General features: G+C 36.1%; 1 protein-coding gene across 2 annotated transcripts in view; it reads right to left on the bottom strand.

Annotated features, from left to right (window-relative positions):
- SLC44A3 (solute carrier family 44 member 3) overlaps positions 1–10,504 on the bottom strand; it is a 92,681-nt gene extending 82,177 nt beyond the window's left edge. The window contains exon 1 of one of the 2 annotated variants that reach the window (XR_012836553.1): positions 10,293–10,504. The gene's annotated coding sequence lies outside the window, so the exon portion shown is untranslated. Of the gene's footprint in view, positions 1–9,913; positions 9,926–10,292 lie in introns of those variants that run through there. The other variant, XR_012836554.1, reaches the window with a different exon arrangement.
- Between the last annotated feature and the right edge of the window lie 4,536 nt (positions 10,505–15,040).

Genomic DNA, 15,040 nt, shown 5'->3' with positions numbered 1-15,040 from the left:
GAAAGGCTGGAGGTAGAGGTATTGTCCTATACTCACAATAAACTATGTAACTCTGGTGGAGATGTTTGTGGTCTTGTGAGTGAATAGGAGCTCTGGGATTCCCACCTTTACCTTGCTGCCTTTCAGTATCTTTCTCCTTCTCTCCAAACCACAGCAGAGAACTCTCCCCCAGCCCAGCCCCTTACCAGGATGCCTCCCCTTTTCTCTCCATCCCATCTCCCCTCCTATAGCACTCCACCTGTTGATACAGCATGTCTGGCCCAGCTCTGCTGCGTGTTTCCTCCTCTGGCTCCTGCCACCACTAACAACATGTGACACATGAGGGGAAACAAGGATCTCTTCCAGCAGTGCTAAAGCTTGTGATTAGATTCAAAATGGCTATTTAACACTTGCTCAGGCAGATCTACACAATGTACAGTGCAACGTATTCAGAGAGGGGTCACAGAGCATTAGTGGGAGAACAGGAGGTACAGCACAGGCACCTGGAGTCCCGCTTCAGCATGCTTCCTAAAAACCCCTCGTGAGGCTCTCCTGCATGCTTTCAAAGGCCTGTGCCTCATGTCAACAGCTGCTTAGCCCTGTGAAAGTCCCAGGGACAGAAAACAAAGCAGTGACAGTTAGTTTTGGTGTTGTTTGTTTACAGCATTCTGTTCTAGTTTGGAAAAGCTGTGGGTGCCTGAGCCAGGGGAATTCTTGTAGCCCAAAAGAGCCTTTCCAAGCTTACATAGAGATGATAGCCTCAACATGAATCACAGAAAAACAGGGGGAAAACAAAATCAGGCTTGACTGACATTGGCTTTTTACCAACCCAGTTTGGGTTTCTGCCCAAACTATCCACTAAAGAAAATACCATAGAAACTTGCTGCACAGCATTTGTATATTATGTCAGTCTGGGCTTCCATCCAGAATATCCACTAAACAAAATACTGGCTTCACAGCATTTGTATATCATATATGCCTTACTCTGAAATACTTATGGAACAGATCTTCCATGTAGTGGAAGGCTAAAAGTTCTTAACACAATTAGTTTTCAACTGCTCCATTTAATATCCACTTGTTCACTTGCAGGTAAATAGACTTATTTCTTTTACTAAAATGCTTAGTGCTTTTAGTATTTTTCCCTTATATTCTTATCTTATATTAGCACCACTAATTACAAGTGTTAGAAACAGTTGAGTCTGGAAAGGGCTAAAGAGAAAGAATAGCCAAAAAGTGAATGGTTTAACAACAAGAACCTCAAAGGACTGCACAACTACAGAAATATTTTAAAATTTTAGAGCCATTCTAAATTTCACATATTGGATTCAATTTTCAGCTCATGTGAAATTGTATAACTTCTGAAGATAATGGAATTAACATGAATTTAGTTCATCTGAGGATCAAGATTATATTTATATGGCAAAAGAACCATCTATGACTTCAGATTGTATGTTGTTTTTTGAATCTGGTGATGTTCTGAAACTATGAGACTTTCCTCAATTTCAAGATTTTTTTTTTCATGTATTGCTTTTATATGTCAGAATATGGACAGTAGAAGAGTGATATTTAAATGAAAACATATTTACACATTTCTGAGGAAAATGTGCAAATTTACCCATTTAGAAAGCCATGTGTCAGACTGACAGTTCTGTTCAGACATTTGACTCCACTGACCTGGCCATCTCTGTAACACCATTTTCTGGAATGACCATTCCAGGAAAGTAAATTATTCTTTTCAGTTTGGTCTTCGAAAGCTAACCACAGAGGAAGTGTTCTCAGTGCTCACAGGCAATATCATTATTGCCTTAGTATTTACTTACGCAGTTGCACCATTTAGTAAGAATTTATTTTTTAATTCCAAATAAAGGAATCTGAGGATTAGCATATCACTTCAGCAATAGTAATATTGTCATTTGGAAAATCATGAAGTTACTGTATGTATTTACTTATCTATTCTTAAAAACAACTCAGAAAATATTTTCTAAGACTTCTGATTTTTTTAAATAGTGGAAAATTTGATGAGCATTAGAGGCATACTAACCTCTCTGAGAGACCCTGCCCCCTTCCAATGTCAGTAGAAAGTTTAAAAACAAAAATCTTGACATTTGCAATTTAAATATTTCAACAGCTCTCTCTGCCTCATTTGGTCACTAAACATTATCCAGTGTGAGCTGCAGGGTCACAGGTTCAGCAGCCGAGTAGTGTTTTGTGCAGTTGCTAAGTCCTCCAGTTTTGTCTCCTCAACCCTGTGCCCACTGTGCTCATTAGACAGTGGCTGCACGTGACCTGCCACACTTAACCCCATTCAGTATTAGAAACACAACTTAACACTTGTAGTCATGTTGTCCAAAGCCCCATTTCTTTTTACCACTATCTTTTATATCTTTACCACTATTCTTTTATACCACTTCTAGGAGAAGATAAGGATAGAAATTTCTATAAAACACCTGTAACCGAGAAAGCTTCAGAAATTTATGAAGATTGGCCATGTAGTGATAGCATGCTATCTCTAACTTGATTAAGTTCCTTCTTGGCTGTAGATACCATTCAACTATTTCATAAAGAACACATGTATTTGAATTTTGACATTGAAAACTTCAGACCAAACTTACGAATTCTTCTCACGCTTTTTTTTTTTTCCTACATGTCTCACAAGTCTAGCTGAATTTGTGGAACTACACACACTTTTTACCACTATCTCCCCTTTCTTACTATATTCCAAGACTGAAGAGTCAGTGAAATTTTGTGTCTTCTCTGCATCTCCTCATCATTAGGCAACGAAGCACACCAGTTACAGTACAGTCTTCCATGTAGATTCAGTGCCTTTGTAGCAGACTGCATCTTGCAGCAATAGTCTACCTACACTGCTTGCAAAATAATTTCAGTAAGTACTTCCACAGTGCTTTTCATAGTAGTAACTAAAGTCAGTTGACAGCATCAGTAAAGAAATCATCTTCTAGCGTGTATTCCTCACTGCCTGAATTGAAAAAGACTCAAGTTAAACAAATTCCTCTGCAAAAGGACCAAGCTCACAGCATCAAAACATCACAAACAAAGCAAGAGCTGTTTCCCCTGCGTCCTGCAATCTTCCTGAAACCTCTTGCAGTTGTTACCTCTCCCTTATTTCTGAAGTGATGTAATTTTCATGCTGATGGCAGATTGCAAACTGCAAATTCTAAGATTGAAGAACCAACCCATTTTAGTTTCAAATGTTTTCAAGCTGTGTTCTGTCTGCTCACCAGGTAATTCCTATGGACATTCTAGGAGAAGATAAGGATAGAAATTTCTGTAAAACACCTGTAACCGAGAAAGCTTCAGAAATTTATGAAGATTGGCCATGTAGTGATAGCATGCTATCTCTAACTTGACTAAGTTCCTTCTTGGCTGTAGATACCATTCAGCTATTTCATAAAGAACACATGTATTTGAATTTTGACATTGAAAACTTCAGACCAAACTTATGAATTCTTCTCACACTTTTTTTTTTTCCCTACATGTCTCAAGTCTAGCTGAATTTGTGGAACTACACACAAAGAGTAGAAATCATACCTCACTCCCTGGTCTGCCCTGTCTTACATTGCAAATAAAGTCAATACTGCAGTACAAACATGTGTATGTATTTAGATTAATCAACATTCCACTTTAGACTAAATTATGAGTCTACTCTCTTTCATCTCCCCATATAACCATTAACTTTCAGTTGGGCTACTTTGGAGGGCCATGCAAAGCAAGACCTGTTCTATCTCCACTCAGAATTCAAAGTATAAAGATAAGCCAAGTGAATATCCTCTTATCCCCATAACTGAGGTAAATTTAGCATTGTTATTCATATTCCCCCATTTCACTTCATTTTCAACACATATTCTTCATTTTTCATTCAAAGTAGCCACCACATTTCAAGAGCTATTAAAGATAGCTAAATCAGATTGTAAGTGGTCACTGAGTTTTGTTCTTTACGTTATAGTTCCCTTACCAGAAACACTGGCTTTTGACTCCAGAGTTTAGATACTGTATGGCAAGCAAATTAAAAAAATGTATATATAACTAAGTAATTAATGTATCTCTCACACTTTTTTAAGTGTTAGCAAATCTACTGGGGCAAATAGTCTCACTATGTCTACATAAAATGGTAAATTGACAATTACTGGCCATTAAGTCTTACCTTAATATTTTGTCAGATTTTAGAGTAGACAGAAGAAAAACCCCACCAAACAAAAAAAACACCATGAGGTTTAATTAACCCTGCACCACCAAACCCCTAAAGTCTTCTGTCATAAAATAGGGCCTTATTGGAAATGAACTGTAGGATGAAAATGCCCTGAGATACTAAGTAATCACAGAATGGCGATCAGACACTATGGCTATCAGACTGTTGCCAGTCTGAGTAAGATATATGTGACCCTATGTTGTATCAGAAAAGTTATATTCCACAGAGAAGTATCAGTGGCTTTGTGCAAGTCTTCATCTGGGTTATTGGAAAAATACTGGTCACCCATGTTAATGAAAGAACTGAAGGTTCCACAAGTGCAAAAAAGGAGCTAGTGACTTGATCAGAGATCCCATCCAACAGAAAAAACACCAGAGAGCTTCGCTTGTTTAAAGAAACACATGAAGACACCCAAGCTATGATCTTTGTACATAAGTGCACAGAGGAAAAACAAGAACAGGGAAGAAAACTGTTCAGATTAAAACCAAATGTGAGTACAAGAACAAATGAGTGCAAGGTGACTATTAGTACTTTCAGGCTGATTCTCAAGGGAATTGAGTAGCTATTAGAATAATCACACTTTAGAATAGTCCTATAGTGAGAGAGGACAAAAAAAATTCCTCATGAAAGATTCTTGATTCAGCATTTTATGAAAGATTACATGATTCAGCATCTGCAATAGTGTCAAAATCCCCACAGCTCTGTGTTCCAACTTTTTTGACATACATCCCAGTATAACAGCATGTTCATCACTAGCTGACGGTCATAGCAAGTATACATAGGATTAAAATAAAGGGAAAATCAAGGGAAAAGTGGTATAATAACAAAATCTTATTTGTTAGAATACTTCCAGTATGTGTCTTTAAAGTATTAACATCAATAACTTTGGCAGCTGTGATCACAGTCAGGCTACATTGAATAATCTTTTGACAGGAAGATACTTGAATACAAAAGGTAATTCACTAGGTACTGCAGACAAAGGCCACATTGTAAATTAGGAATTAAATCAACAGTAGGATTACATTAAGTCCTTTTTTTTTGATACAATCAGCCTGCTTAAGTTTTGGATTGCTGCCGCAGAAGTCTATTTCAGACAAATTCTGAATACCCCTTTTGACTATCCTTTGTTATAATTTCAATGATTCAGTAGTCATCTGATTCACCGGTTTTCTCTTTATCTACCACAGCAATGAGGTGAGATACTTGGATACTCCTTTTTTTACTTGCTGCATGACTAATCTGAAAGTTATATTACAAAAAAAAAAAAAAAAACCCAAACAAAAAAATCATCCACCAAACCACTTATTCAATCTCCCATTAATATGAAAGGTTGAGGACCACAAAATCCCCGTGATTATTTGGTATCTAAGCAGGTATGACTGCTTATATTTACATACTACTATGAAACCAGCTAAATACTATCTACTGTGGTTAATCTGAATTACCAATACAGTAGAAGATGTATAAGAAAACCAAAAAGAAGATAGGCTTTTAAAATTATAATATGCCCTAATCTTACACACACACACAGAGAAAAATCATTCCGAGGAAGGGCACACATGACCAGCTACAGCAATTGCAATACTTAAGAGAAAAAAATAACAGAATAAATCATACCACTAACTATGGAGATCACTGCCAAAACAAGTAACAAAACACATAATTCTGAAGAAAGAGAGGGAAAAAGATGGAGAGACCTGCACAACAAACCAACCACCAGGGAATAAAATGTAGCGTTAATCTAAGTCAGTAAACTGCATCCACACAGTTTGGGCTAGACTGTACAATTTGCATAGAGGTTTGTGTTGAGGGTGTGACTCAGCTGCATTTTATCAAGCAATTGTCACTACACCATCTATTATAGTTGCATAGACTTTTTGCTGCTGTGAGACTAGTCTTTATTTCTCACTCTGTCCCCCAAGATGAGGGATGAGGCACATGGATTTGACAAGCCCTAGTCTGTCTAGTATACATTACTATTAGTTCACTGGAAGGAGGAAAAAAAAAAAATGTTCTTTAGTCCCCACACTACACTTTGCAACACATCCTTGTGTGAGTCATGAAACAGAACTGGTGAGAAACTCTATGTACACCCACCCATACTTATCTCTAAAACAGTCTGTTGAAATTTTAACTGAAGGGCAAGGTAGTATGAGCAGATGTAGCACACACAAACAAGTGTCATTAAGCAACAAATACTGTCTTGATCATTTTCTTTATTAGTGACAACAGCTTTTAATCTGGAGTGGAATGGATGTATTTATTCTAACAGCACACACCCAGAAGTGTCTCACTGAGGTTATGAATCCCAATCAGCATTACATTAAGTAAATGAAATTTCTCTTATCTTACTAAGGTGGAACATTTCCTATTGGTCTATTTGTCTTGTTACAGCAGTGAGGTACAAGCTCATTCTTTTGTTATACTGCTTTAGTATTTTATTTCAGGTGATCAGCAATTCCTTGGGTTTCAGCTTACTTTGATCCCACTTAAGTTAACTGGTTGCTTTTTACTGACTACAAATACATAATTTTTGTTTTCAATTTTATCAACATATCAAGGTTAGAACTTCAGATGACACTCAGGATGCAAGTAAGCCTAGATAGCGTTAACCAATACTGCATTTATAGGGCTTTTGATGACTCCTGATAAATGTTATTTCCTATTATGGTGAAATGTTTGAAGTTATCACTTAAGTTCGTGATGTTTTACTCTGCGAAGCAAGAATATTTGTACTGACACAACTGATCCCTAACCTTTTAACTGTAAATTGAAGGTGGGGAGAGTGCTAGTGTACATCTGAAGGAAGAATACAGGATAGGTATTCCATACAAAGTGAAAAGCAGTGCAGATTTGGAGCTAAGAAAATTTACCACTGATACACAGTATGCCGTAGCAGTAGAAATGGTCAGCTGACAGAGTGTTCTACCTGAGAACAATATGGTTAGGTTCCTTAGTCTACCTCTTAGTCACAAGTGCCCCAGGACACTGCATTTGTCAAAAAAAAGGGGCTTTCAGGAGCTACAACCGATGTCCTCAAGGAGAAGTACGACTGACATCAGAATTAAAATTTAGTACTGACTATGTGATAACTAGAGAAAAAATAAAGTCATAGAGACACTTAAAAAATAATATATCCCTCAAATGATAGTGGGATTACTTGGTGATGTCTAAGTAAGTACTAGCAGAAATAAAGGAGAGAAATTGAAGAAAATTATTACTGGGCAAATACTATAAGATCCTTTCATCTTAAGTAGAAGCCTAAGGGAATCCTATAGCCAGGAGCAATTATGGTTTTATAGACACATGGACTACATTACCTGAAAGACATAAAAGCTAGAGAAAAATCTATAACTTCATACAGTTATTGTAGGACAAGCACAGGAAAAATTATTCTGGCCTACTTACAGGCTAGAATACTGCCTGTTGGCAGGGAGAACTGTGAAAGGATTTTGTAAATAGCTGAAAATAAAACATTCAAGTAACAAAACAGCATCTTTTCCTTTCTGTTTCACATGGTTCTGATACAAAGAGGGGGAAAAATCTGGTTGGTTTTGACATAGATCTTTATATATTACTGTTATTCTGTTACAGCAAACCTGTACTGAGAAAGAATGGATCTTGAAAATCATTGTTTTACGAAAGCATAATGCTAAGCACAAATACAAGATTACTATACAAGTGCAGTGATTTTAGCCTGTGTTGAAGCTAATATTTTTCTCTGACATTACAGCTCTAGCATAGATAAACATGGTTTGTCATGTAGCAATTTTGACATGTAACATTTTTCTATATCTCATGCTTCAGCACAGCCAGTGCTTCTATAAATTAGCCATCAGATATAACTCCTATTATTTCTTAAGCAAAACACATTTCAGATTCTGCAGAGATCAGAATCCCTCCTGTCCTTTTCCAAAGCAAGCCAAAATAAGTACAGAGCAATAGTACAACTGATCATAGAGTCCCACTGACTGACCTGGTTTGCCATGAATTATTAAAGTTATATATCTCAGGTTTATATGTTTGTGTTTTGCATGCCTACTGCTCTACTTCTTTGTCCTTACAGTGGGCTATTAAAAATATAACTATTGATGGAATTGTAAGTTTTTAAGTTATGTACAGATTAGATAAAGCCACTGATAAATCTAAGGCAGCTGCAGTGCAAACTCCACTTATTTCAGTAGTTTCTTGATTGCCACTCCTCCTCACCCCCAAAAAAAACCCGCTCAAAACCATAGTTCTAAGGCCTTCAAGATCTTTCTGTGCCTGTTCACACATATGCTGAAATATCTTCACTACAATCTTTCTGCAGAAAGACATTTGCATTGTTAAACATCTTTAAATTGAAAATACCAATAGTTATTCTGGTATGAATCAGAGAAAGTGATTTCTCAAATATCAGCAGGGAGCAAAGTTAAAGGACCAAGAAAGCAAGTTTTATCTTCTGGCTACCATAAATAGTAAAGAAATATCAGAAATATATGCATCAAAAGATGCAAAACAGAATTGTAGTTGTCAGTTAAACTGGGGTGAAAAAAAGGGAAAAAATTTTAAAAAAAGAAAAGAGTGATTTACAGATACAATAATTCTTTATTTTTTGGTAGAATACCTAAGTTAACTAATTTTAAAGAAACATAAATTTGTGATTACTGACACAAGTGCAATTTTGAAGATTATTTGCTAGCAAGGAGAAAATATTCAAATCAAATGCCTGAACAACTTTTTACAGGTTTTTGTTTTGATTTTTTTTTTATCCTAGTTCATCAAACAGTAAGTGCCCTTAGGGAGTTAACTTCTGTATAAAATCAAGGTATATAATTCTACAGCACAGACAAGTTTATCTGCAGTAGAACCTGAGTTTGCATCAGTAATTTTCTCTAGTATTGCTTTCCATCCTGACCAATCATACAACACAGACTACTGAGGTGAGCGTTAAACTGCACCAACAACTTCTTCCCTTCCAATTCACATCTTGTCTACCTCACATGCCTTAGATATGTAGTTATTAATAGTTGTACTTTTATCCAAATCTATAAAAATATAACTGCAAATAATTATTTCAAAAAATCCCCAATGGATTTTCTATACATATCAGTCCTAGTTTCTTTTGGCATTTAATTGATTTTGGTTTTAATATATTGAAACTGAAGACAGTCCTGTGAAATGCTTCCAGAAATTAATTTTTAGAATAGAACTTTAGTCAACTTCTGCAAGAAATGAATGAGAAGAGAAAAATAGAAAGTATCACCAGTTTACAGAAAAATTGTTCTGATAAAAATTATGTCACCAAAGATACATAAAATTGTCATCCTAGATTCTTCCTCCCCAGATTTAAGTATTAGATTATGCTACCTTTCAATATATTAAGTTAGTAAATAGAGCAGGAAAAAAAAATAGAAGAGTAAGGAGTATGTTGGAAAACTGGAATGTGGAAATGGCATGTAAGTTCTTAATTAATGACAAGGTCTTCTTACAGCTTTTGCATACCAAAGCAATTCTCAATACGGGATTTAAGTTCAGAAAAATCCCCTAACTACTTGTCCACTCCTAGAAACTTCAAAATATAAAAACAAAGCAGAAAAAATAACATATTCTAAATACTGAATATAAATATTCAGCCATGAAGTGTATGGAAATCATGTACAGACAGATCCCAAGTAGCTACAAAATTCCAGTTAGCAACATCCCCCAAATATCTAAGCAAATGCATATTAAATTACTACAAACCTTCCATCTGGTCACTTCAACGCAGAGAAGACATGTGAGAGAAGAAAAGAATGCAAATTTCTGGCTGAGATTCAAGCCTTTTGGATAAGAAGATGTCTTCTTTTCCTCTCCCTATCCTCCCACCTTTATGAGCTACTGCTGAACTGTGGAAGGAATCATGCTTCTCATTGTTAAGTTATTAATTGGCAAAGTAAGTGAGATTTACTGCTGTTCCAAGTGGTCTTGATTTCTCTTACATAAAATCTCATTTGACAATGAGAGCCTCAGAGTGATACATGTCAGGTGTTTTCCCATCAGTGGCTGACAATCATCAATACAGTTTTGTAGACCTACATAGGCTTTTATAAACAAAGATGTAGAAGAAATTTTGAAAACTTACCCCACTTAAGGGGGTAAGTTAAGGGTTACCCCCTTACTTAAGGTCCTTTAATGAAAGATTTGGAGTCAAGAAGTATATCTGGAGGAAAATAAAAGCTGTCTGAAGCAAAAGCAGACTGAAATGTTGTAGAAAATATAGAATGTGAAAGCAAAAATTTTAAAAAAAGAGAATGGTACAAGCATTATTATGTTTTCAATGTGAGTGTACAACCTTATATGGGTTAAAGTAATGCAGTGGAAAAATTTGGTATAATCCCTAAGCGAAGTTTGGTAAGCAGCTGCTAACTGGAGAAAGCTGTGGATTTAAAGCTGAGACAATTTTTTTCACCAGGCTGCAGAAAACCACAGACCTCATCGTTGGTTAAAGGAGCCCACGTGCCTGCCTTCCTGTTGATGGTGGGCAGCTGACTGAGCTTGATCTCCTCAGCCCTGACCTCTTTTCTGGCTTGTCTCCTTGTTTTGCCTGCATGTGGAATGCTTGCTTCCAGTTTGTATTCTAAATAAATGTAAGATTGTAAATCAAGACTTCAGGAAATCACAGTCCTGAAAATGAACAAAGTCAGCAACACCTTGGTCAGATCCATCATTCCATTTGCAGACATGATACTCCCTTAACTGCTTATTCAGTTTGATATGCCATTCCTTAAAAAAGATTACTAGAAAATCTAAGAGACCAAATGCTCAACAACAAGGGAAGACATTATGTTCATTTTAACAGGAGTCTTCTTTCCTACAAAGGATTGCTATAACGGAAAAAAGCGTCCCTGCTTTAGTCATATCATGTTATTAAAATTAGTTTATATTAAAAACATGTAAGAATTGAGTTGTTTATACCCTTACATTTCTTGCATGTTTCTCCGTTTAATGTGGGGTTTGTTTGGTTTATTTGGGGGGGGGGGGGGCAGCAAATTCCTTAGTAGAAATTCCCAGTGACTGTATTAGCTGTGTTCTCTTTTGTATATTAAGTCAGTTTGTTCTTCAAAACTATATGCTATAATAATGGCAGAATTAATTGGCTGAGTTTTGCAACTTGTAACACATAAAGATTTCCAAGCCCTTAAAAGTTAATGGACTTGGCCCAGTGATTTAAAAACAAAATTCATCTCAAAAACAAGAATTCTTAGTAAAAAAACTTCTGAAATAGGGCTGTTTTCCCTGTATCCCTTGTATTGTAGGTACAAAACTATTCAGTCATGAGCTCAGCTTCCAGGTTTTGAAGGCACTGTGCTAATGACACCATTAATAAAGCATAAGGCTGGAGAAGAGTGAAAGACCAAAAGCGGGGACATAAATACACTGAGATGAAGGAGGGGAAATGGAGGGGAAACTCTTGGTTTAATACACAGTGCTGCAAAAAGAGGAATGACTAGTTCACTCCTGTCAGTCTTCAGCTAAATAATATTGATTCCACATGTGGAATATCTCACTGTTGGAGATATTCCTGTGAATTTATGCCTTCAAATTATATCAGTTTATTTTTGTATCTGGAAATACCCATATAAATCATGATGTAATTCATTGGGAGTTGTACTTTTTTGTCTTTTAAAAACTGACTTCTAAAGAAAAAAGAACAAGGACATGACTAGTAGTTGTAAACAGAAGTAAAAATAAGGAAGGAATAAAATCATGCAGCAAATAAGCAGCTGTCACAAATAGAATAAATATAATAAAATTCCAATGACTTCATGGCCTGCTTCTGTTCCTCCTCACACACGAGCAAAGAATAAAAGAGTCCAAACTGAATTAGCTAGATTCAATTTTTTATTAATTCACATAGGCACTAATAAAACCAGGCCCATTTCTTCTATGCCTCACATCTTGTATAGCCATCCACACATTAAAAAGTGGGTTATGACACTACAGAATCAAAATTGTAAATTTCATATTCAAAACATAGTAACTGACAGTTTGCATAAGCACTAGTGTTTCTGAAAGCATGTTGATTACAAGAGGGAATGGTAACAGGCATTTAACATAGATCAGTTTAAATTAGGATCCAGCATTGCATTAGAACATGACAAAGAGTGTCCTAGTGTGCTGAAAAGCTACAATCTCTAAACTTCCCTCTTTCTGATGACCTGTCCTCTGCTGCTTCAGAAATCCTGTGTCTCTCTCTGTCATAGACGTCTCACCTGCTGCTGCTCATGAGGAAACATATCAAGCAACATTTCTGCTCCAAAAAAGCACAGAAAGGAAAAGTTCAGTTGGTCTCAAATAAAGAGACCAAATGGAAAGCAAAAACATCACAGTTTTGAAACAAAAAGTAGGCACACAGTTCTGGTGCTGATTACTACTGTTGGCTAGACTCTGAGAACACTATAGCGAGATCATTTCGTTCTTCAAATATTTTAAAATGTGTGCTGCAGAATTTCAGAGTATTAATATGAGAACACTTGAAGTGGATGTTTTGCACAAAGCTCATCTGTCAAGCTGAAAATGGCATTTAGCAATAGCTCATTGCTATCTATGTTAATACTTGGGAAATGGAAAAGACCTGGCCCAAAGACCAGGTTCTACCACAAAGTAAATGCAGACTCATAGTTGAGCCCATATTAAATGAGACCTAAAGATTCCTTCCTTTTTACTAGTAGGAGTGCATCCTGCTACTGGTGGTGCCAAAAGTGAAAATGCACAGGTGGATGCATGTATTTTTATAATGTGACAGGGACACGCTAGACAACATGAGGCTTAGAAAGTCTGCAATTCCATCATCCAATTAATTCTATAAAGCTTAAGCTATCATATAGTCAGTGTAAGCAAGATTAGGATATGTGTCCTTTTAATAGAGTTGCACAATTTCATAAAGATTACAAATAAATGCAAATTAATTAGAAGTAGGTGATTTAAAACTCAATTCCAAGTTCCCCAGGTTCAAGCTTGTTATGAACCACATACCTTCAAATTACAAATCTAGGTTGTAATTGAAAAAACTTCTAACAACCTCTCTCAGATCTAGAGAGAATTTATGCTCCTTTAGGAATGCAAGGTAACTTTTGATCTGCCTCGGTAGTACACACTTTAGAATTCAGCTAGTAGTGTAGAAAGAAAATCTCTGAACTTGAAATAGGACAGAAGCATTTGACTTTTATTTTCTGTCTTTCTTCTGAAAGCACTGTTGAATGGAAATTAGTAAAGGATTGGGCCATTCATTTTCAAATCAAAAACACTTGAAAGAAGACAAAACAAATGAAGCCATTATATTTTTTGTAAATTTATTTGTAAAATTAAGTCTCTGGACAGATAAATATTTTGACTATGAAGCTGGATGTACACTGAAAATTTTTGCTAATACAGTTAGACCTGTGTAACTTTCCTGGCCAAAGGTTTTCTGTATAGTTGCCTGCATATTACAGCCTTGCTTTTATAGGTCAGTTCACTTACCTGGCACAAGTAAGCTATACAGGAAAAAACAAGTTAAGAACAGATGTAATTAATATATATTTGGCATACTTTATCTTATATTAATTACCCCTCTGTCTGAAAGCAAATTATTGTAAAAAAAATTCATCTGTAACTACTGTTCCGAAGGATAAATAAAGTTAACAATACAAAAATAATCTAATGTTAATTCTATCTCCATTGTACTTAATAGTATCTATTACTTTCCACTTCTGTACTGACAGAGAGAGAACTGGGAGAATTGGTGGAACAGACCTGAAAAGAGCTGCAGAACCCAGCTGGGTGAAGGCAATTAAAAACACAACTAATAGAGGAATTAGTTGCTGAGCAACAACTATGGAAACGTGTGGAATACAGAATACAAGCCGTATTTGCCAACTGATCAAGGCAAAATGTAGAGCTATTATAGCCACTAACTACAGTGTCAATTTAACTTAACAGCATTTTTACCTACAACATTCCTTTTTAAATAACAGACTTTTCTTTCAGAATTAAATTAGGGCAAGTTATGAATGTAAGTTACAGGTGACAAAGAAAGGAGAGATGGCAAAAGATACTAATAAAAGCTGGTCCCCTGCCTTTCTCAAATGGGAGTCTACACTGATGATCACTGGCGAAATAACCAAAGAAGCAGAACAAAATTTGCCTGTTTCTTTCCTGGCAGCAAGAAAATGTGTTTCCTTGTGTATTCTGCTAGTTTCTTTCGACTTCTAATTTGTTCTGTGCCATGAAGTCTAAGACCAAGAAAGTATCTGACTCCATCCTGTCTTTGAAGTAGCGCATAAAAGCTTTTGTGAGTCTAGTATTTTTTGTTTGTCAGATTCCTGGTTCAAATGAATCATTGAGCAATGCATTAGTCAATTCATGGGCAAAGCAGCTCATATTTATATTCAGGAAGTGTCTGTGTTCCAGTTCCTAGTGCTGTAGTCCATTACTGTAGCCCCCCGCTACCAAGACCTTGCCATGCAAACCCAATACAGCTACCTTCTTTCTTTCCTAGAGAATGAAAGTATCATAACATTTACCATATGAAGTTTTAGGAATTAACACAAGCAATTAAGGAGGAAATTCTCACTGCATGCTTAATCCAAAAACCTCGTTACAGAATCAAAACTATTAGTTGTCTATTTTGCACTCCATTATGCATGACTTCCCAATTAATTCAGTCAGTCTTTTCAAACAAAGTAACAAAGAATAAACACTCACTGAACTTTGAATGAGTTTGGTTTTTTGGACAAGAATCTATAAAGCATTCAGAAATATTTAAGACAGAAGAACAGAAGGGTTGGAGACGATCTTTCAGATTCTGGGGATATAGTTTTGGACTTGACACAAGATAGCAAGTCCGGA

This window comes from Balearica regulorum, chromosome 8 (assembly GCF_011004875.1).
Source record: "Balearica regulorum gibbericeps isolate bBalReg1 chromosome 8, bBalReg1.pri, whole genome shotgun sequence".
NCBI classification, from domain to species: domain Eukaryota; kingdom Metazoa; phylum Chordata; class Aves; order Gruiformes; family Gruidae; genus Balearica; species Balearica regulorum.
Note: the sequence above shows the minus strand (reverse complement) of the source record. Positions and strands in the feature narration are given on the sequence as shown.